The sequence below is a fragment of the Pleurodeles waltl genome, chromosome 1_2 (genome assembly GCF_031143425.1).
Source record: "Pleurodeles waltl isolate 20211129_DDA chromosome 1_2, aPleWal1.hap1.20221129, whole genome shotgun sequence".
Lineage (NCBI taxonomy): Eukaryota > Metazoa > Chordata > Amphibia > Caudata > Salamandridae > Pleurodeles > Pleurodeles waltl.
This window is the reverse complement of record NC_090437.1, coordinates 347,543,572-347,567,986: the sequence shown is the minus strand read 5'-3', so window position 1 is coordinate 347,567,986 and position 24,415 is coordinate 347,543,572.

The following is a 24,415-nucleotide window of genomic DNA, read 5'->3' as shown; positions in this document are numbered from 1 at the left end:
AAACTTTCTAACTTTACTAAAAGGTGTGGTTATTCATGACCACATGGGCCATTGTGTGTGAAGATTACTGACTCAAGGTTTCTGAAGATTGATTTGTCGAACATGTTATATCATTGCTGGTTAGATTATGAGTAATGACTGGGTACATGGTGGAATCACTCTAAGCATAGTCAAAAGGTCCACCAAACCTCTAATGCATTCCCTTATAAATAAATTACCATAGACCAAATAAAGCCAGACACGCTCACAGATTTTGGTAGCAGAAACGGATGGTTATGTCATTTTAAGAGGCCTCCATGGTTTTCCAGTAGATAATAAAGTAAATGGTTATGTCTCCTTAAGAGGTCTCCATAGTTTCCAAGTTGTAATGATCCACAGATTTTGGTACTACAAACGAAAGGTTATGTTTCCCTAAGAGTCTAAATAACTTTCACAAAACCTTGAAGTTTACCAATGCTTGTTTGAAGATGTTCTCAGCGTTTCTAGTGAGAGTGTGACTGGAATAGGTTTTGCACTTCTACTGCTTAAGCAAATTACCTGTGAATTGTGATGTTTGGGAGTAATAGGGAGACTGTGTACTCCTACTGAAGTTGTTTAAGGAGTCTGCGTACTCCGAAGTGTGTGTGTAGGGAACTTGTTGAAATTCACACGTGTGTGGTGCTCTGTGCTAAAAAAGTGCCCATATGATTGTTGGTATACAGACCCTATACTTGGTTTATGTTGTAATTCGCCTGGTTAATAGGTCCATCGGGCGTGGTTGACAAACTCAGAGTGTGTGAGTGTTAGTTTTGATGGAGATTTGGTGAACCCTAAGTGCACCAGGATGATCTGATGATCAGCTAGGGGTAAAATTTGCTAGTCGAATTTTGCTTGCCAGTTAGGGAAACTGAGATTGAAAGAGTAAAAGCCACAGTTGAAAATTCAGTAAGGTTTCTGAAGCGATTGTGTTACCTACCTGTAGTAAACAGACAAGTTGGTGTGTTGTTTTTTATTGAGTGCTTGCAATATTTGGATTTAGTTTGTCGTGGATCTGAATTGAGGAGGACAAGCGGAAGGACTTTGTCAGCCGCTGTGCATTTGAGTGTGACATCACTGAGCCACGCTGGGATAGGCTGGTTGGTAAGAAAGGACTCGAACGGATTGGTGGACAACCATGAAGCGTTATTGGTCGAGAAGGCAGGCAAAAAGGATTTTGGGATTGAAATTTACTTCCTGATTTGATTGAAGAGTAGCTTGAAAAACAGAAATGAAACTTTTCAAAACATTAAAAAGTGCCCTAAGGGGATATGCGTTCATTCCGGTTAGAGTAGAAGAGATTACACCATCAGAAGATACACCCGTATATATTGTATTCGAAAAACAAGGTGCTGCACCATATCTTTGGTTAAAATAATGGTGCAAAGATACAGAAAAAGAAGGGAGCTTAGAGTTTCCTGCCCATGGAACATTCAATTTGAGAATTTCAGAGAATTTGAGGAGAGTACTGTATGATTTAAAACCCCCTCTGAGACATGCACAATTTTAAGTATTAGCTATTTGAGAGTTAGTAGCCAGACAGCAACAGCAACACAAATTTAAGAGAAGAATGAGAAAAGCTGAGAAACCTTTAGCAGAGGTGATGGGAGAGTGAGCAGAAATTTTGATGAACTGACACTTTACAGGGAATTAAGATGTTTCCTGCGATTACACAAGAGAATGAGAGCAACGCCAAACAGAATACCAAGAAGAAGGGTTCATACCCTTCTGAGGACAAGGAGCAGAAAGTGATAGAATCTAGAAAGTCTTTGACTTATGATGAAGATTCCAATGATGAGGAATTTGTTTTACAAATATTGAGAAGTCGTCCCCCACCTTATGCAGTACATGAGATAGGCCAAAGTTCTATTGCAGATCCTACAGCTCTGGAACCCATTGAAACTGTACAAAGACAAGTACAGGTTAACCATATTGTCCCGAAAACCTCCACAATTCAGACACCTGTGCTGCAGGTTGAGATACCCAGAATTTATCCGGATGTGCCTATTGTAAATTCGACACCAAGTAAATTACTGCCAACAGGGCAAGTTCTACAGATGAGACAGGTCTATAAGAAGGCGTCACTCCAGATAGAGTATACCCCTAATTTAATGTCTTTGATGCAAGCCCAGACAATCCTGAGATACACCCCCATAACAGTGTCACAGACAAGTATGTCTGCATTGCCAAGTCAGAATACAGGAGTAATGTTCAAGTTGTTAGACATGGCATCCTTGGTGTGGTCTCCCTAACTTTTTGTCTCTGTTTCCCTGGTTGTTGATGTGTGCTGGACTCTGTTTTTGCTGTTTTTGTTACTCTGGGCACTTTACTACTGCTATCCAGTACTAAAGTACAAGTGTTCCTATGTAAAATGTATGTGTAATTGGATTTTCATGATTGGCATATTTTATTTACTGTTAAGTCCCTAGTTCAGTGCACTAGAGGTGCCCAGGGCCTGTAAATCAAATGTTACTAGTGGGACTGCAGCACTGGTTGGGCCACCCACATTGGTAGCCCTGTACACATGGCTCAGACCTGCCACTGCAGTGTCTGTGTGTGCAGTTTTAAACTGCCAATTCGACTTGGCAAGTGTACCCACTTGCCAGGCCTAAACCTTCCCTTTTCTTACATGTAAGACATCCATAAGGTAGGCCCTAGATAGCCCTATGGGCAGGGTACATTGTATGTTTAAGGTAGGACATATACTAATGTGTTTTATATGTCCTGACAGTGAAATCCTGCCAAATTCGGTTTTCACTGTGCAAGGCCTATCTCTCTCATAGGTTAACATGAGGGCTACCTTTAAATATGATTAAAGTGTAGATTCCCTTTGGGAGCAGATGGACATATGGAGTTTGGGGTCTCTGAACTCACAATTTAGAAATACATCTTTTAGTAAAGTTGGTTTTGAGATTGTGTTTGAAAATACCACTTTTAGAAAGTAGGCATTTTCTTGCTTAAGGTATTGTGTGACTCTGCCTGTTTGTGGATTCCCTGTCTGGGTCAGTTTGACAGTTGGGCTGTTTGCACCTCTCTCTAGACAGTGACACAAAGGGAGCTGGGGTGTAGCCTCCATATCTTGATGAGCCATCTGTGCTAGGGGGGAGAAGTGGTCACTTACACCTGAAAGGGCTGTGCCTGCCCTCACACAATGCAGTCTCCAACCCCCTGGTGTGTGTCTGGGGCCTGGCCTGGGCAAAGCAGAATCTCACAAACAAGAGAGACTTTCCTTTGAAGTAGGCCTACTTCAAAGGCCAAAATGGGTTTCAGAAGAGCACCCACACCCCAGAAAATTAGATCACTTCTGGAAATCAAGAGGAACCTCTGCTTAGGAGAAGAGCTGAGGAGAAGTGCTGCCTTGCCTGTGACTGTGTTTTGTGAAGCTATCCTGCAGTTGCTGCTTCTGCCTGTGAAAGGGCACAAAGGCTGGACTTTGTTGTGCATTCCTGCTTTTGAAGAAATCTCCAAGGGTTTGACCTGGGCTTGCCTTCTGTTGTTGAAGTCTCAAGGCCATTAAAGACTTCCCCTGCCAGCACCTGGACTCTCTGCTGAGACTCCTGACCTGCTAAGTGGTGCCCTATCCAGTTCCTGGGCCCTTGAAAGGTGAAGCTGACAGGCAAAGACTGAAAATCCATGCACAGACCACCATGCGGGGAAATTTTCAACGCACCTTCTGAGATGCGGATAAAATCTACGCTCTACCTGCATCACGGCTGGAAGATCAATGCAACGCGCCTGGAGAAACACCCACTGACGGAGGCTGTTAACGTTGCAACCCCACATAGCGTAGGTTTCTGATGCTGTGAGACTGGATTTTCTACGCACACCTCGCTGGCTGAAGAAAACCAACACAAAGCCTGCCCAGACCGGAGGTACCTCTCTGGACCAAGGCATCGCTCTCTTGCAGAGAGGAAAAATGACGCACGCTGACCGACAAGAGGAGCAATGACACACGGTCTCGCTTGCGAGTGAGAAATCGACACATCGTTGCCCTTTTCTGAAGCACACTCGCCCGTGCAGTGTTAATTTGACACCACCAACTACTTTTGCACGCTAACAGTGTTAGCACTGTTTTCTAAAGGATTTAAAACTCTTTTTGCTCTTTTATTCATAACTTGACTTGTGTATCTTGGATTTGTGTTGTTTTTGTCTTATTTAGTTTAGATACATTTTACCTATTTTTTGTGTTGTGTCATTTTGTAGTGCTTTCATTGAGTTACTGGGTGGGTTGGTACAAATACTTTCCACCTAGATTCTGAAGTTAAGCCTGCCTGCTCGTGCCAAGCTACCAAGGGGGTGAGGGGGGTTAGCTAAGGGCGATTCTCTTTTATCCTGATTAGAGTGAGGGTCCTTGCTTGGACAGGGGGTAACCTGACTGCCACCCAAAGACCCCATTTCTAACACAAGTGTAGAAAGGAAGAGATACAATGTAAACACAGGAGTTATGACTCTGATGAAACCGAAATTTGACATGACAGGTCCATTGGTTGACTTGAGTGATTCCTGGACTCCACCGAATAATACGGAGAGATCAGACATGAGTTCTAGCCCATTCTTGATGACTCAAGGGACTCTGGCCCTCATTCTGACCTTGGCGGGCGGCGGAGGCCGCCCGCCAAAGTCCCGCCGTCAGGTTACCGTTCCGCGGTCGAAAGACCGCGGCGGTAATTCTGACTTTCCCGCTGGGCTGGCGGGCGGTCTCCTTCAGACCGCCAGCCAGCCCAGCGGGAAAGAGGCTTCCACGATGAAGCCGGCTCGGAATCGAGCCGGCGGAGTGGAAGCTGTGCGACGGGTGCAGTTGCACCCGTCGCGTATTTCACTGTCTGCGCAGCAGACAGTGAAATACATTTAGGGGCCCTCTTACGGGGGCCCCTGCAATGCCCATGCCAGTGGCATGGGCACTGCAGGGGCCCCCAGGGGCCCCGCGACCCCCCCTACCGCCATCCGGATCTCGGCGGTCCGACCGCCGGGATCTGGATGGCGGTAGGGGGGGTCAGAATCCCCGCGGCGGTGCAGCAAGCTGCGCCGCCGCGGAGGATTCAATGGGGCCGCGGTACACTGGCGGGACCCCGCCAGTGGTGCCGGTCCGACCGCGGCTTTACCGCCGCGGTCGGAATCCCCATTGAAGCACCGCCGGCTTGTCGGCGGTGCTCCCGCGGTCCTCCGCCCTGGCGGTCAAAGACCGCCAGGGTCAGAATGAGGGCCTCTGTGTCTAACGTTACAAGTGCCCAATGTGAGTAATAATAATATCTTGTTACAAGGTTTTACAGCCTAGCAATTAACTAAGTGGCTGGAAAGGCTGATTAGCACACCAGGAGATTCAAATGTTGGACGCTCATTGAATGTGACCAGGCTTAAATTAGAAGTAGAGGAATTAATTGAGGGAACAATTGGATTAAACAGAATTGACTCCTACAGTGAAGAGGAAATGCACTTCTTGGGCAAATTAATTATGAAGAAAGCAGGATTGGTACACCAGAAACTAGCAGACCTGGCAGAGAAATACGACATAGAAATTGAGAAAATGAAACATTTTAGAAGGTTACAGGTTAGAATTTGACTCAAAAGATATTGAGAACATGAGAATACCGGGAATGAAAATTCACATTAAGGAACTGATCCAGAGCATTCAGACATGGAGCTCTTTAGATAAACGGGAAGGCAGATGGGTGAAGAAATGAGACAAGAAGAAAAGGGATTCTGCAAATGTAACTGCTAGTGTGCAGCAGACTGACAATTCACAAAAAAATATTACCAATGAGAGAAATTCCAGGAGAGAATTTTGTACACGTCCCTTGGAGCAGAAGTGACATTTTGTCAATTACACAGTCACAGCAAATGCAACCTCAAGTTCAAATGGTACCTAGGCAACAAATACAGATACCTCAGGCTCCAATGGAACAGCAACAGATGATGCCTACTCAGCAGGGCATAGATCAAAGGTTTAACACAAGTAATAACACAATACACCAATACCCCTTACACAGTAAGGATGAATCAAATGATAAATGGGTGTATTAGAGTTCAGATTAAGAAGAGTGCATGTTAGCAGCTTCATTAGAAATAGACCAGAAAGGTCCATATGTGAATGCAAAAGTGATGGGTCACAAGGTCTCATTCTTAGTCGACACAGGAGCTACACACTCTACTGTGAGAACTGCAGAAGTTTCTAACTTACCTCTTTCAGGGAAAACAGTACAGATTGTGGGAGTTGCAAACCAGTATTTGACAAACCCGATTTCAGAAACAGTTTAATTAAAATTGGAAATTTCAAAGGCTTACACAAATTTGTAGTTTCTGTCTCGATTCCGGTTTCCTTTCTAGGAAGGGCCTTGCTATGCAAAACGAGAGGTTAAATTAACTGTTCAACTGATGAATTGCCATACCCGCAAATAGTGATGATCAAGATGACCAGTCTCAAACAACCAATTGTAATTCAGTAAATGAGAAGTACCCATTCATCAGTTTCTTTCTGGCCTTCAAAGTACGAGATCTTCCTTTTGACTTACAGGGAACAGTTAAGATGAACGTATGGGATTTTTCAGGGAAAGACATTGGTCTAATTAAGGGAGTTGAGCAAGTCAAAGTCCCAGTCAAGCCAAATGCAATTTTCCCCAGATTCCACAATACCACATGACACGAGAACATAATTGAAGGGATTACACCTATCATTGCAGTATTTGTGACAAGGCATCCTAAAGGAATGGTATAGAGTAGCCCATGTAACTCACCTGAAATGGGATTGCAGAAACCTTGTGGGAAATTTTGGATTTTTCAGGGTTTGAGAAAAATCAATGATATTTTGAATACATGTTGTCCAGTGGTGCCAATCCAGCATATATTGTTTCAGATCCCATGTGATGCTGAATGGTTCACCGTAGTGGACCTATCTCAAGCATTTTTTTCTATACCTCTTCACAAGAATAGCCAGTTTCTTTTATGTTTTAAATTCCTTGATCGCATAAATTGTTGGTGCAGAATTCCTCAAGGTTTTTCAGAGACCTGGTCCATTTTCAATCAGATATTGAAAAAGAATTGGGAGACATTGGAAATGCCTTTCCAATCGACATTGATTCAGTACGTTGATGATTTGTTGGTCGCTTCAAAAACAAAAGAAGCATGCAGGCAAGATACTATTGCCTTACTAAATCATTTGGGAAAGAATGGACATAAAGGCCCTCATTACAACCCTGGCAGTAAATGCTGCCTACCGCCGTGCTGACGGCCGCCAACATACCGTGACACCGGCAGTAAGCCGCTACGGGTATCATGACCAACAAAGAGAAATCTGCCACTATACAGACACCCGCACAAGTCTGCCACACCAAAGGTCAGTGATAAACTGGTGGTACCAAAACCCACACAGTTACGCCAAAAGGAACACGCCCACAGTATCATGACCCACGAATCACCGCAGCGGTCTTTCAACCGCAGCACACACCACTGCGCTCAAAATACACACACACTTACAAAACACCACCACATTGGACAATTCAAACTACACACACCTGAAACACATGCATACACCACACCCACACCAATATAAAACACCCACCCACATTACCCACGACCCCTTATGACGCAAAGGATTTGACAACTGAGAGAGACAAGGCAGGAGCACCCACTCAATCAGAGGCACAGAACACCATCACCCATACACCATCCGCGCACCTCACACCACACACCATAACACATCACCCCACACATCACCCTACACATCCTCCCACCCACCACTCACACCACAACCATGGCACCCCAAAGACACTCCAGGTTTTCTGAGAAGGAGCTAAGGGTCATGGTGGAGGAAATCATCCGGGTAGAGCCACAGCTATTCAGATCACAGGTGCAGCAGACATCCATTGCAAGGAAGATGGAGCTATAGCGGAGAATTGTGGACAGGGTCAACGCCGTGGGACAGCACCCAAGAACAAGGGATGACATCAGGAAGAGGTAGAACGACCTACAGGGGAAGGTGCATTCCGTGGTACCAAGACACCAGGTAGCAGTACAGAGGACTGGCGGTAGAACCCTCCTCATCCCCCACAACTAACAACAAGGGAGGAGCAAGTCTTGGCAATCATGCACACTGAGGGCCTCGCAGGAGTAGCAGGAGTCCACTCTGGTAAGTTAAATCTTTACTACTCAATCCTTCACCCTACCTGCATGCCATCACAAACTCCTACCCCTACCCTCACCCCATCACTCCACCACCTCACATATACCCCACCATCACAACCCACCCATCCCAATACCAAACCCTGCATGCAACACCAATGCATGGACACCCATCACAGACCTGCATGAACACCCATCACCACAGCATGTCCATAACAGAGATTCACCCAGCCCACAAAACCACTGCAAACACAAGGCCAAGCTGACAGGGAAATCACAATCATACAGGGAAACACCCCCATGCACACGATGGCACACACAGATACATTAACACTGCATTTGCATCCCCACAGGACCCCTACTCAACGTCACTGGAGAAAAGGTGCCAGCTACAACCAGTCCACCCCCTGAAGAGGCCCACAGTGATGACAGCAGCTCTGCACGTCTGGATCAGGATGACCAACCTGGCCCATCAGGGACCTCATGACAGTCAGTTCCCCTGTCACAGTCCCATCCCACCACAGACCCTCCCCCCTCAGGAAACCCCAGCACAGCACCCACCCAGAGGGCCCATGCCACTGTCCCCAGGACATGTCAATCAGCAGTGTGTCCACCACTACAGGGACCCCAGGCAACCCCACAAACACAGGACGATCGGGGACCTGGGGTCAGTGGCAGTGGGCACATGGTTCAGGAGACAAAGGCACAGGACAACAGGGAAGCTGGGAGGACTGCTGTGCAACAGGGGGAGGACAGGCCCAGGGAACCTACTCTCCACGAGGCTCTCTCCAATATCCTGGGAGGATACCACTATTCCCAGGAGACCATGGGCCAGATACTGGCCAAGCTGCAGGAGACCCAGCGGCTGCAGAAGGGACAGTACCTAGGGATCAGTGATGGCCTAACAAACATCTATACCATCCTGTTCACCATTGCAGGGGTGCTGGGTGACATGGCCAAGACCATGAGGGAGGCAGTGGCACAACAACGGGCCCCTGACACTAGCCACACAGATGAACAGCCCTCCACCTCCGCCGACTCTAGTGGACAGGAGGCACCACCACAGGACCAACAGGCCAACAGCACCCCACCCCCTGCAGAAGGAGAACCACCTTGCAAACGGTCCCTGAGATCCAGGCAAAAGACAGAGAACATTGCCAAGACCCCTGCCAGGAATTAAGACTCCTGATTGTCACCCTTCTGTCCCACTATATCACCCTGTCTGCCTTGAACTTCCATTACTCCCATTCCTATGTCCCCTTGGACAATGCACCTGTGATACTAAGAGACTGGACTCTAACTGGACCTTCCTCCACCATCACCCCTGGCCATTGCACATCTCCCTCTACTTATGAGCACTGAAATAAACACCCTTGGATCAAATACAAGTACGGAGTCTGTCAATTGATTGCAAAATGTATTAGATGAACAAGCTGTAAACTTTTCAATCTATATGTCCAGTTATATATACATTAGTATGACCCGTAGGAACCAGAGTGGGGCACAGGGATCTGAAAAAAGAGCTGACAAAGGGTAAAGTCAGTGGCCAGAGACATAGGGTAAGAGGCTGTCTTGTACAATGTCCAACAGTTAACTGAAATGCAATATGAACGTACAATGTCTTACCTGTATGTCACTGGAAGTATTGTAGAATAATGTTGCTCCTGTTGTCAATATCTTCTTCCTCTGCCTTCTGTTCCTCACTGTCCACAGGCTCCACCTCTGCCATAACACCATCTCCACGCTCATCCTCCTGCAGAAAAGGCACCTGGCGTCTCAAGGCCAGGTTGTGCAACATGCAACAGGCAACGATGATCTGGAACACCTTCTTGGGTGAGTAGTACAGGGATCCACCAGTCAGATGGAGGCACTGGAATCTGGCCTTCGGGAGGCCGAAGGTCCATTCTATAATCCTCCTTGTACACCCATGTGCCTCATTGTAACGTTCCTCTGCCCTAGTCCTGGCATTCCTCATGGGTCCGTAGCCATGAGAGGTTGGGGTAACCAGAGTCACCTGCAAATATCGAGGGATATCTGTTAGACACACACCAACCCTTAGGGACAACACCATACCCAGACACCTACTTATACTGTGTGGGGAGCTTGGGCTCACCTGTTAGCCACACCAGGTGTCTCCGGAGTTGGCCCATCACATATGGGATGCTGCTATTCCTCAAGATAAAGGCATCATGCACAGAGCCAGGATATTTGGAATTCACATGGGAGATGTACTGCTCCGCCAAACACACCATCTGCACATTCATAGAGTGATAGCTTTTTCTATTCCTGTAAACTTGTTCATTTCTCTGGGGGGGGTGGGGGTTGGGGGGGGGGGCAAATGCCACATGTGTACCATCAATGGTACCAATGATGTTGGGGATATGTCCCAAGGCATAAAAGTCAGCTTTCACTGTGGCCAAATCATCCACCTGGGGGGAATACGATGTAGCTGCGCATGAGTTTCAGCAGGGCTGACAACACTCTGATCAACACATTGTAGAACGTTGGCTGAGGCATCCCTGATGCCATGGCCACTGTTGTTTGGAAGGAACCACTTGCCAGGAAATGGAGCACTGACAGGACCTGCACTAGAGGGGGGATACCTGTGGGCTGGTGGATAGCTGACATCAGGTCTGGCTCCAATTGGGCACACAGTTCTTGGACTGTGGTCTGATCAAGTCTGTAGGTTAGGATAATGTGTCTGACCTCCAATGTTGCAAGGTCCACCAGGAGTCTGTACACCGGAGGATGCTGCCATCTCATATGCAGCCTCAGCCGGTGGAGCCTATGGAAGAGAATGGTGAGCAGAGGGTCACATTCCCACATCTATTGCACTAATCCTGTTTTTTTTATTTTACAGAAACAAAAAGTGAATCCTAAAATCATTTGCCGTGCCAATGTCTGCTGTAATGCAGTTATGTGCCATGCCCTGTAGCCCCCTGAAATGGCAGAATCCTGACCTGTGAGGAGGGACATGTGGAAATGAGGTAATTGCGCTGGTGTTGTGCGCCGTTGCGGTAGGTGGTCGATGACCACCGCGCAAGTTTGCATTGGTTATCATTGGGCCCTATGGGTTCCAGGAGCCAATGGCGATGTACGCTGGCGGTGATGGTATGCACCGCCGCGGACGTCACGGCCATTTTCTATCTATCCACTCACTTGCTACCTGGCCATCAACAGGAGAGGACCTACACTGCAAGTGCTGCTGTGACCTGCGTCTGGAAGCGACAATGCATGTATGTAAGGTGGTCAATGTATGTGCGTCAGGAGATTGGTGGGAACTTGTAGGCAATGAGTGTGACGGTCCAGACGGGTGACTAATTCCCTTTTCTGCTGTCTTTTCCCTGCAGTTCAGCGCCCACCAGAAAAAGAGTATTTGGCGTGCAAGAGGTGGGAGGACCTGCGCCGCAGGGCAAAGAAGATGGCGGAGGCCCAGCTGGGGTTGGCCTCCCAACGAGGAAGGGGAGCCCGTCGCACCAAGACCCCCCTGATGTTCCGCATCCTGGCGGTGGCATATCTAGAGTTGGATGGGCGCTTGAAGGCATCACAGCAGCCACAGGGGGGTGGGTACTGAATCTGACTCCTGCTGTGCACACGTTAAGAGTTACCTGGGTGGGGAGTGGGGGCTATGGGTGCCCCTTGGCCAGGGCAAAGATGGCAGGGTAGGCCCCTTGTGGGGCAGGCTTTGAGGCACACCTACACCAATAGTGTTAGTGGGCATATACTACTGGGCGGGTCCTTTGAGTTTCTGGGGTGCAGCTGATGGCGTTAGGCATTGTACCCCATGGGCTGGTGACTATCTTAGGAACTGGTTGTGCATGTCCTAGTACATAGGGCTGTTCCCTGTGTGTTGTGTCTGCCAACAGTAGTGTTGTTGCTGGCATTGACCAAGTGTATCCACTGTCTCTTCCCCCCCTTTTTGTTTTGTCACCCTGTCCTTGTGTGCATTAGCATCATCTAGTGGAGGAGCAGAGGCACCAGTGGCAGAGGGAGCTGCATTGCACATGGGGCTGGACGCCAAATCCACCGAGGGTGAGGGCACCAGTGGGAAGGAGGGCAAGAGGAGCACCACGACGGGGACAGGAGGAGACACCACAGACAGCAACTCCTCCTCTAATGGAAACTCCCTGGTGGTGGCGGACACCTCTGTGCCCACCACAACAACAGGTACAGCCGCCACCCTCCCTACCAGTATCGCCCTCTCAACAGGCCCTCAGCATGTTTCCCATGCAAGCTCACCCAGGAGAGTGGCATCTCCTTCACCCCAGGCACCTCAGGCCCTGCCCCAGTCAGCCCTGCTGCCCTCAGTGAGGAGGCTATTGACCTCCTGAGATCCCTCACTGTTAGGCAGTCAACCATTCTGAATGCCATCCAGGGTGTCGAGAGGCATTTGCAACAAACAAATGCATACCTGGAGGGCATTCACTCTGGCGTGGCAGCCCAACTGAAAGCATTCCAGGCTCTGGCCAACTCACTGATGGCAGCCATTGTCCCTGTCTCTTGCCTCCCCCATCCAACTTCCTCTACCCAGTCCCATTCGGTCAACCCCAGCCTATCCCAAGCACACTTTCAGACCTGCATGCACCTAAATCAGCACACATAAATGGCTCAGGCAAACACAAGCACCACACTTCATCCCACAGGCACTCACACAAGCACCATCCAGATGCAGACACACCAACATCCACTGCCTCCACTGTGTCCCCCTCCTCCTCCTCGTCCACCTCCCTCCCAGTTGCATCTACACTCACACCTACATGCACTACACCCTCATCTACTACCTCCATCACCAGTATACCTATCACAACACACCCCTCACTGGAAGTCACCACCCCCACATCCATGCACACGTCTCCTGTGTCCTCTCCCACTGTGTCTGTGCCCCCCTCCCAAAGTACACAAACGCAAGCACTCAGACATCTAAAAGCCATCCACCTCGCAACAGCATCCAGCCCATGCACCTGCACCCAAACACACCAGACTGACACCTCCTACCACCATTCTCTCTTGCTCCACTCCCAAACCTTCACCCTCTTCCAGCCCCAGTGTCCATAAAAGGCTTTTCCTCTCCAGCACCTCAGCCACTCACTCCACGGCCACTGTAGTTCCTGCAGCTACTGCAGGTGTGAGAGGCTCCAAGGACGCACCCGTCAGCACAGCCAGTGTGCCTGCACCACCTGCCAAGAGCAAGAAGGCCCCGCCAGGTATCAACGGCAAGAAGGGGACACCAGTCAGCAAGATGAAGGAGGCACCACCAGCCAGCAAGGGGAAGGAGGCACCACCAGCCAGCAAGACAAAGGAGGCACCACCAGCCAGCAAGACGAAAGAGGCATCAGCAGCCAGCAAGACAAAGGAGGCACCACCAGCCAGCAAGACGAAGAAGGCACCACTAGCCAGCAAGGGGAAGGAGGCACCACCAGCCAGCAAGGGGGAGGAGGCACCACCAGCCAGCAAGGGAAAGGAGGGAACACCAGCCAGCAAAGGGCAGGAAGGGGACAACAGCTGCCAAGGCCAATGTAAAGGGAACTGACGCTGCAGGCAGGATGGATCTGGTGCCTGGAGCATCTGGGCAAACAACACCAGCCATGGCACGTCAGACATCCGAGGCTGCAGGGGAAGGGCTGGAGCCTCCCCCAACCACTGACAGCACCGCCACCTGCACCGCCCGCAGCACCGCCACCTGCACCGCCAGCAGCACCACTGCAAGCAGCAGCAGCCCCAGTGGGCAGCCGTCCGAGGCTGCAGGGTAAGGGCTGGAGCCTCCCCCACCACTGACAGCTCCGCCACCTGCAGCGCAACTACCATCCACTGAGCAGCCGTCACCACCGGCGAGCAGTGTGTAGTCATGCCTACATGGGCGACAGTGCGTCCTGGCCCCTGCAACACTTGTAGGTGTGACACCCAGGTGAGAGAATGTTACCTTGCACCATCTGGGATCAGCATCACAGGGCACAAGGCCCCCTCCGGAACCAGTGGAAGAAGGCATCCACTCACCCCCTCCTTGGCAGGATGAGGTACACTGGGCACAAATCCCCCTCGAGAACTAGTGGAAGATGGCATCCACTCACCCCCTCCTTGGCAGTATGAAGCACATTGGGCACAAAGCCCCCTCCAGCACCAGTGGAAGAAGGCATCCACTCACCCTCTCCTTGCGAGGATGCAGTACACTGGGCACAAAGCCGCCTGCAGAACCAGTGGGGAAGCCATCCACTTGAGAGACTGTGGCTTTGCACTCCCCAGGAGCAAGCAGTGGGCAAACCACCCACTAGAGAGACTGTGGCTTTGCACTCCCCAGGACCAAGCAGTGGGCAAACCACCCACTTGAGAGACTGTGGCTTTTCACTCCCCAGGAGCAAGCAGTGGGCAAACCACCCACTTGAGAGACTGTGGCTTTGCACTCCCCAGGAGCAAGCAGTGGGCAAACCACCCACTTGAGAGACTGTGGCATTGCACTCCCCAGGACCAAGCAGTGGGCAAACCACCCACTTGAGAGACTGTGGCCTTGTACTTCCCAGGACATCGCAGAGGGCATGCAGCCCCCCACCCCTGGAGCAGTGGCGTTGTACCATCTTTCGGCTGAGGTGCCCCCCATTCCCTGTCCCCATGAGGTGCCTGTGTGTTTTCGACCTGATGCCCCTGCAGTGTTCTCTCCATATTGAGGCAGGAGTCAAGTGTGGCCTTGGCCCATGTGTTATGGCCCTGTGGGCCATGGACATTTTGGAGTGGGTACTGTCCCTCCATCTGTATATATTGTACATACTGTTTATTGCTTTAAGGATGTATTTATCTAAATTTGTAATATTACACTCCCTTTAATCAGTTCCTTTTCTCCTTGCGTTATTCCTGAGGGTTACAGGATGTATATGTGATGTTGTTGCATCTGTTTGTGTAAATGGTGTTGGGGATGGGGGTGTTGCGTGTGTGTGTGTCACTCTCTTTTTCCTCCCCCTACCCTTGTGTGCTAGGTGCAGTACTCACCATGGTCATCTTCGCCACCATTCGCGTTCCTGGTGTAGGAGGAGTTAGACCAGCATTGGAAATATGTGCAGTTCGGGCTCCATGATGTAATGATTCTTCCTTGTGTGTCGAGAGGTGAGTTGTTTCCCTTCTGTGTACTGTTTCCGTTGTGCTTTTGATGGCATTGGTATCTCCCCGGAAATGGTGGCAGATTGGTGTGTCATAATAGAGTGGGCGATACACTGTCTTCTGTCTGGCTGTTGGCGGTTACCGCTGCGATGTTTGTTGCTACCGCCGCGGCGGTCGGAATGTTAAAGTGGCTGTATGTGTTGGAGGTTTCCGCTGTGGTCATAATTCCATTTTTCTTACAGCCAGCCTGTTGCCCGTATCACCGCCGCTTTATCACCGACCGCCAGGGTTGTAACGAGGGTGATAATGTACACTGCAACTGCAGATAACACATACAGTCCAACACACATTCCTAAAAAATGACATACTCCTCATCTATGACTAATTCCTACCAGCCATCATCAGTATCATGCACATGATACTGGGATGACAGAAATGTACTTGAAACAACAGGGCCCAGAGCTGAGTGGACAAAATTGATTATGATCAACATTTGTGTCTTCTAACTTGTGAGGATCACATGCCCCAACAAGTCTGGATTTCCTGTGTCCCTGTGCATAAGGTGTGTTGTGCATGCAATCCATCACCTCAACACACCTGTTGAAACACCAGTGCTTGCCCAGTCATCATGGAGGCAGGGTGTGTGCCATTTGATAGGGGTCAGGTAACTTTACAGCTCCTATTCAAAGGTTTGGTTCATCAGCACCTGAGCATACGTAACAAAGGGGCACTCCATTGCCCATGATGGGCCTACATGTACAGCTGATTGAAACTTCCCAGAAAGTTTGGCTTTAAGTCTGAGCTGCACATCAGAGTTGTCAACAAATTCCACAGCTGAAGCCCCCTACCCTGTGCAATGTAGTGCTACATGTGTTAAACGGTACACACATGGTGCCTGTATGGGTGTCCTTAGACCCACAGTGAGTTTGGCATTGCAGTGGGTGCTGCAACAGTATCCAGAATTATTGTACATCATTTACACACGCATGCCAGACATCATTAAACTACCAGGTACGGACACAGCATTCACATCATATGTATATGTGATGTGACCTACATCACTCACAAATATCATGGTAGCAGTACCATATTGTGAAAACTGCTTGGGATCTGGTGTGGGAAGAACCATAGAATCTCCACACATCCATCTGGAGGTTAGTTGTCTACTAAATGTGTTCACTACTGATTGTTGTACAGCACAATATGGATCCTTGCAGTATTACTGACTCATTATATCTGAAGGGTACTGAGGCACCTGTAGTGTATGTGTCTCCTACATACGCCCCCTAGAGACCTCTGCAGATGTCACCCACATCTGTACCATCTTGTCAGTAAGTGTAAGCTATGTGTGGCACACTGCGCTGACAATGGTGCTGTGACCAAGTGGCTGTAAAGAGGCATGCTATGTACATAGACAGCTGCCCTTAGACCTATCATGGTAGACACCATTGACTAACTGGACAGCCATGAAAATTCCCATTTCACACAATTCCATGCCAGCACCCATTGCCCCTTGAACTACACGCAAGCCATTCTCCTTGCACAACATTCCAACATACATGATGTCACCATCCATTCTCCAATGATATCAGATCATTGGTCAGGCAAAATCATCTTCGATGGCATACCACTCTTCAGACTGACTCACACCAAACCCTTGATTAGCACCCATGATGCACAAGATGACACTTACTGGATGCATCAGGGTCTTCTAATCGTGCAACCTCTTCCACGGTGTAGGGTGCAGGTCCACCTGCAAGACATGGATGGAAAACATTGGTCAGAGTGATTTGTACATTTAAGTAAATTGAAGACATTGTGTACTGTTAATTTGTTAGGCTGAGTGAGCATGTCATCCTAGTGGTAGGGCAGAGCAACTAACAAACATCTGTGATCAGTCAATCACACATAGTCTCAGATAATGTAGACCCACACACCTACAAACCAACACTGTCCCTGACACTCCTGTGGTGTTTCTCACTGTACCATTTATACATGGCATTGTCATGCAGGTGTCTGTTGGCTCTACACCAACATGACCCTATGGGACGGCTTGACACTATATATTGCATCTGAGGGGCATGCAATGGCTGTTGCAGTGGCTCTCCCATTGTGACACCTATAGCGATTGGGACTGCCTCAGATGTCGTTGACATCTACCTCATTGTCACAGCAAACTGACAAACTACTGCCCAGGGGTTGTGTGGGTGTTCCAAGGTATTGAGGAATGGTGTGATACATCCTTCAGTGAAGTAAGTAATGTGTGTGTGCCATCACAAGGCACACACATGAACACTAATTCTATGGGAGTATACTAATGTAAAGATAGTTGTACCTACCTGTACATTGACTGATTGAAATCATGGATGTCTTGCCAATAGTGTGTGGCCAGGTATTGTTGCCATGGTATACCATTATTTGTCCAGGGATGGATAAGGACATGGGCATAGAAAATGCCTCAACACAAACACAGTTGCTTCTTGGTGCAAGGATGCATTCATTGGTTCAGGTTACTGACTGATGTGCCAGTGAAGGAGCAGATGCAGGACAGCTCCATATTGTCAGTGAGAAGAGGCAGGCCTGTGGAACTGACTCAGCGCATGTGTGTGGTAATATACATATTATAGGGTGTATGTGATACACAAGAAACTGGAACAGGAAAGTGCTAGTAGTCTGGACCCAGTGCATGGTCAAGCTCTCTAACATGGCCTTCACCAATGACACAAAGGGGCCAATAGAACAACAAAGGTGAAGCACAAATTGCATTAATACAGCTCTTGTGGCCCTCAGTGCACCCCTTACTCCCGTCAGGTGAGCGCCTAATGAGAATCAAGGCACAGCATGATGCAGGTAGGGTCCAAATGGGTCTATTTCTGTGCAGGTAAATGCTGTACTCAGCAGGAGTTTCAACAGGTCCTCATGACTTCTACTGAGTACATTGGGGGCCCATCTCATACATTTTCACCCCCCCCCATATCACATCTGCTCTCAACAGCTGTTTAGAGTGCTAGTATAATTGTACTAAGAGATTTCCCAGCTTACTCAGTGGCTTTATACATATGTCACCATTACAGGTTTTTTGACCCCCTTCCATACATGATGCAAGGCACAGGCCTCATTTGGTACAGCTCATTACTGAGTTGCCCTGTGCATGCATCACAACACTTTGTAATGGTTGTGCAGTGAAAATGGTACATCTTCCCAGAATTGGCTTCATCATTGTACATCTGACTTGCAGGCCTAAGGTGGCGCTGGAACTCACAATACAGGTAGCATACAACATGTCTACATCCAAATGCATGACATAAAGTACTCAACCATATCTGCAACTGCCATGCACATGCAAAAGCAAGGACTTTGTATGGAAATGTGAGACTTACCAACTGCTTCATCAATCGCAATTCCAAGATGATCCAGCAGATCTACCTTGTCACCAAATCTGCCCATTGATGTTTTAGCTGTGGTCGTTCTTTCCATTGCAGAATATCCTGGTGAGGTGGTGGAGCACCTTGCCCCACTGGAGCTGCCGTGCCTCTGTGGGGTATCCAAGGATTACTCGGCAACCCAATTGCAGCATTAAAGGGAGATAGTGCTGTAAAAAGCCAGATAACCCCCCCCCCAGCTCATCTGCAGACATCCGCCACATCCTCCCTTTCCCAGACATATTGCAAGTGCAGTTCAGCCTAAACAAAAAAATTAAGTAAACTTAACCCCTAACCCAACTACCCCAACAACTATTCTACCCCAGACAAACACCCCACAATACAGAGACAAATTACAGTACAATTACACTACAAAAGACAAGTTTAAAGACAACTGAGGACAACACCTACAAAACACAGCACAATAAATACTACAAACACTCCAAAATACACCAATCCAACTACAGCACCACCTCCACACACCCTCACTCAGTCACAGACAATAAGACTGTGAAGTGAAAGTGAACTCACTGTACCATGCTTGGAGGCAGGATGTCCTGTTTCATCACTTCCTGGGTGTGTGCATCATGTTTTCAGTGATGTGTTGGTTTTTTTGATGAATGATGGTCATGAATTGTTTTTCTCACCATTAGCACGAAAAGGACTGTGGACGTGCAATAGACACTAAGGGGCTAGGCGTCTTTTAGCTTAGTGGTATTGTATGGTATATGCGTATGCATGACAAATTTTGACGCATGATGGTGATGCATGGATTACACACCCTGGTGCGTTCAGAGGCGTGTGTACGTGTAATTGCCGCTCAGGGCCCAGGTGTCATTTTACAAATGTTGCAATGTTTAGTTTATGCATTTGCGTCATAGATTTTTGACGCATGATGAATTTGCAGGGATTTTTGCATTGTAGACCTTGAGTGCACCCTGATTAACTTTACATATTACACGGGCTGTGCAAGAATGTTGTATATATGTTATGGCAACATGTGTGTATATGTCCAGTACTCTCATTATGGTGTCAATGTTTTGTTGAACCTATTGGTTTGTTTATGAGTCTGCTGAATGCAACTACTCATACCTTGTGCATATGTGCATGTATACCTACACTATGTCCACATAAATATTGGCACATTTGTGCTATGTGTGTACATGTGTGTATAAATACTAACTTGTGGGTGGACTTCATTGTTATGTCCGAGATACAAATGTACACATACCTACAACACAATATATATGGTGGCCTATGTCCAACAAATGGCAAAGCATGTGACAACCATGACAGTTTCTACCCACAGTATTTAGTGCACTTGGACTGCAATGACATCACGTAAACCCTGCCAATTTGCGTGTGCACATGTGTCCACTCTGTGGAGTGTTGTTGGATTTTACTTTGTGTTGCTCTGCTACATGTATGCCATTTGGTCCCCCATGCATCTTAGTTACAGGAGATGTTTTGCACACATATGTTGGTGAAGATTGGTATATGCTGTGTGTGTGTATTGACATGTGTTTTGTAATATCTGTAACATATGATGACAGTGGTGTGTTCATGGGAGGTGAAACCTCATTTTACTATCTTCCTGCATGGACACATGTTGACATTTGACAAATGCATGCATTGTAACATCAGTGCCACCTATGTTTTCATACGTCCAAACACATGTGAAGGTCATTTCTTACAGTCACTGATCTTGTGATAACGATACCCTTACTATTGTGCTAATTTGCCTTTTGCTCGGAATCTATTCACATTGCCATGCCTGAGCCATTACAGTGGTACATGTGTACTGAGATATGTGGCATATGTGCGCATGCCATGAACTAGGCATTCACTTTTGTCCACATCCTGTTTGCTATGACAGTCACAAACAATGGCATACCACTGTTGAAAGGTCTTGCAGTCTGGCATAGATGCCAGCCTACTCATTATCACAACTGTGTGAGTTTGTATGGCAACACAAACCCATGGTTGCATGTGAAGGGATGGAGCTCTAGTTTACTCAGCCCCCTGTGCACATGCATCCGGCCCCTGACAATGTAATTTGTTAATGTAGCGAGAGCAGTGGTGTGTGGGGTCTTTCAGCAGGGACCTCGGCTCTTCATAATTGTTACTCAGCAGAACTATGCCCACTGCCCAGCAGACAGACACATGCACAATTGTGGTCATACATACCAGGATATCACATTTTCCTCTGCAGTACTTGATGTCAGATTTCCCCTCTCATGTACAGAGCTCGGGTGCTCACACATGTTGGACATCTGACATTATTTGATGACCTTAGTTGTTTCCTTGGGCAGCTTGTTGGGCTTGTATATCTGTTGTGACTTCAATATTGGAAACATGCCAGGGTACAGATGGTATTGCCTGTCATAGCCTCCTGACATGGTGGCATGCGATGGGCAAATACCATAGTATGCTACTGCCCAACGTGACTGGGTTTTGTACTGACCTGCCCACCCTCTCTGTTCATATGTCAAATGTTGACATGTAGACATTGATGTGTTGTACAGTCAGTGTTAGTCTATGTGTGTCCCTTCTCCGTGTATTCCTGCACTACTGGTGAGGTGTGTATTGTCACCTAGATTGCTCCCATTCCTTAGGCTGCTTGCTCTTTGCACACATCTTCTACAGCAACATTGTCTGGTCATACATGGACATGATGAAACATGTGACTTCTGTAATTGAAAACTGTACACATCTCCTTCTACTGGCTACTTGATAGTTACGGTTCCATTGATGGTATTTGTGAGATGTCATGAGTTCCACACACACATGACATTCTCCTGCCACAGCACTTGTGTTGTCTCCATTTCACCTCCCGTGTTGTCTTTGCAAGTATTTGTGGGTGTCTCAAAGCTGGCATCCACAACCTCCATTGAACATGGGTATACATTTATTCCAGCATGCCAAAACCTAGGTAACTCTTACCATGACTGCATGATATTGAGGTGTGAAATCATCTCAGTTCTGTACAGTTCATTTGCCAATTGCTACCTATATGGCTGGTCTACTCACATTCAGATTGTGTCTCATACATTTTTCAACAAGTAGCACATCCCACACCTGATTGTGATATTGGAGGCCACAACATGTATGGGACAGTTAGTTACTGTTGCTATCATGCACTTTTTCTGACAAGTGAGTGACAATGGGTGATGTGAATTGCTTTGTGCTGTGTGATGTATTTATACATAGCATACTAGGTATATATTTAGACAAGTCTAGAATTGTTGATACTGGCAAGCCCGTTGCTACCTAGGAAATACACCCGTACACATCAGTCTTCACATAGTTGCCTGGATTTGCTCTAGGCATGTGTCAAGACAGCAGATTTGTGTGCCAAGTGTGCACTTTATGTACATAGTGAAAATTAGACACTCTGCCTACATTCAACCCAGATATAAGTTTGGTGGTGCATTGTCCCAATAACTCCATGGATCGTGACTATAGGTCATGTGTTTGAATGGGGATTCTGCACCCATAGCTGATAATTTAGTCAGGCAACCCATTGCGCACTCCACAGCCAACATGTGTATGCCATAGGTGAGGTACAGTCCACCATGTGCCAGGGTTTTACCCAATGGCAGTGACAGGACACATACCTATGTATACACTGTGCAGTCGTAGCATCGGACATTGGTTACCATCCTTGGACATTTACTGAAGGACCAAAGTTAGCAATGATGTTCCACCCTTTTCACACATGTACCATGCAGGCAAAGCTACTGTCACCATGAGTTGTGACAGTGTTCAGTTCTTACATAACATGATATCCATTTGTTGACAGTCCCTACCTTATGTAGCCCCCCCCTTGCATACATCCTGTTATGCATGGTGTTGTTGTGGTGAATGGGCTAGGTTTTAGCACCTTGGCCTCTTGACGGAACAAGATATGTAGTGGTGCATGGATCTAGACTTTCAGGAGTCACGTGGCCATAAATTGAGTGTCACTGATATGTGAGATAGTGGCAGTAGACCCTCTTACGTCACAAATGATGTTGCTACCATACTGGTCACCTTTGTGTTACTTACTTACTCGCTGAGGTTTGAGTCACATTCCAATGGTGTATGTAGTGGAGAATGAGTAGGCCAAGGTGAAAAGTGATTTATTTCGGCTATTTACAATGTGATCTTTATAGTATAGGGACTGTGTAGAAGTTCTTAACAAAGTGAAGTCTCCTATGAACTCCGGCAGCAGTCTTCATTTGTTCCCCCTCCACATTATTTGCTCCATTGTCATCCTCCTCCTTGTTGGGGACATCAACCTGTTCATCCCAGGGGATATTTGTCCGGACACAAGTGTTGTGTAGGATTGCACGTGCCAGAATTATCTTACAAACAAGTGGTGGAGCATACAAAAGGCTTCCTCCTGTTAGGGCCAGGCACCTGAATCTGAATTTCAGGAGCCCAAATGTCCTCTCCACCACATTGCAAGAATTTCTACGTCCCTTGTTGTAGGCCCGCTCTTCCACCATTGTGGCATTGGCAAAGGGGGTCATCACATGACTGTATGCCGTACCCTTGATCAGCTGCAAAGGATAGAGAGAAGATGTGTTGATAAGTGTTGATAGTGGTTTGGAACATACCATAGCAGTTGCACTTTTTAGTTGAAGTAGTGACACAGACTTGTTTGTAGTACAGTGTATGTTCCTGTTCTTGTGAAATGGCTTTGTTGGACTCTGTTGATAGACAAGACAATCTTGGGTAGTGGCTCAAGGGCCTGGGTACATTTACGTTGATCCCAAAATGATGGTTATGATTTAAGTAAATGTGTTGTGTAGTCCATATTGGAAGTGGTGTTCTATTGTTAGATGGAACCTACCACCTCCTAGCACAACAATGGTGTCAGATGTTGAAACACCATAGTTGCCCTACAAATCCAGGCTGTGCTGTCAATGTTACCATGTGGCACTATGCATGCAGTGTGACCCTTTGTGACCCTTTGTGGCAGATGATGGTTGTGCCAGCCATCAGGTGTACATGAGTGTGTATAACACATTAGTAGGATGATGTCATTTGGTGCAGTAGTATCTCCTACACATGATTTTTGACAGACACTTTCTACATATGCACAGTGCAGGCTTTGGGAGGGGGCACAGCTATTTTTAAAATAGGTCCCTTAGTACGGTGCATGTAAGGTCAGGTATGTCCTCTACACTTCTACCGAGTTAAACTGTGTCATCCATGATTGTCGGTGTTGTTTTTACAGACTCAGCACCGTGGTGGCCCGTTTCTGGCATTTCCAATGGACATGGTGTTGTTAGTGGGCAGTAGGGGCGCATGTGAGGTGGCACTGGAGTAGGTCCTGCCCCATTTCTCATGATTCAGCCTCATGTTCTTTAATGGCAGGTCATTTGATATTTATATGTGTGCAACACAATGCAAAAGACAGGTGTATGTGCACCCAACAGGTATGTCATGTATGTGTAACTGATATATATATATATATATATATATTTGATTATGGCACCACTTGGGTGGCATTTGATTTAGGTTCTGCCAGAGGCTTGCACACCATGGTTTACGTGGGACTGTGCCTATGTGTGACTTCCTCAAAATGACCATAGCCTATGCCACTGACATGCCTGTGTGCTGCTTTGTTTGGTGTAATGTGTGTGTGAGATCTGTATTTAGTGTCAACCTGTGGACACTTGTAGTGGTTTGTGAGCAGCTTCTGAATGCAAAGGGGACTTGGCTCCACCTGGCCACACGTGGTGTGCCAGTCAGGGTGTGGCTGTGTTATGAACATTTGGGTGTACATG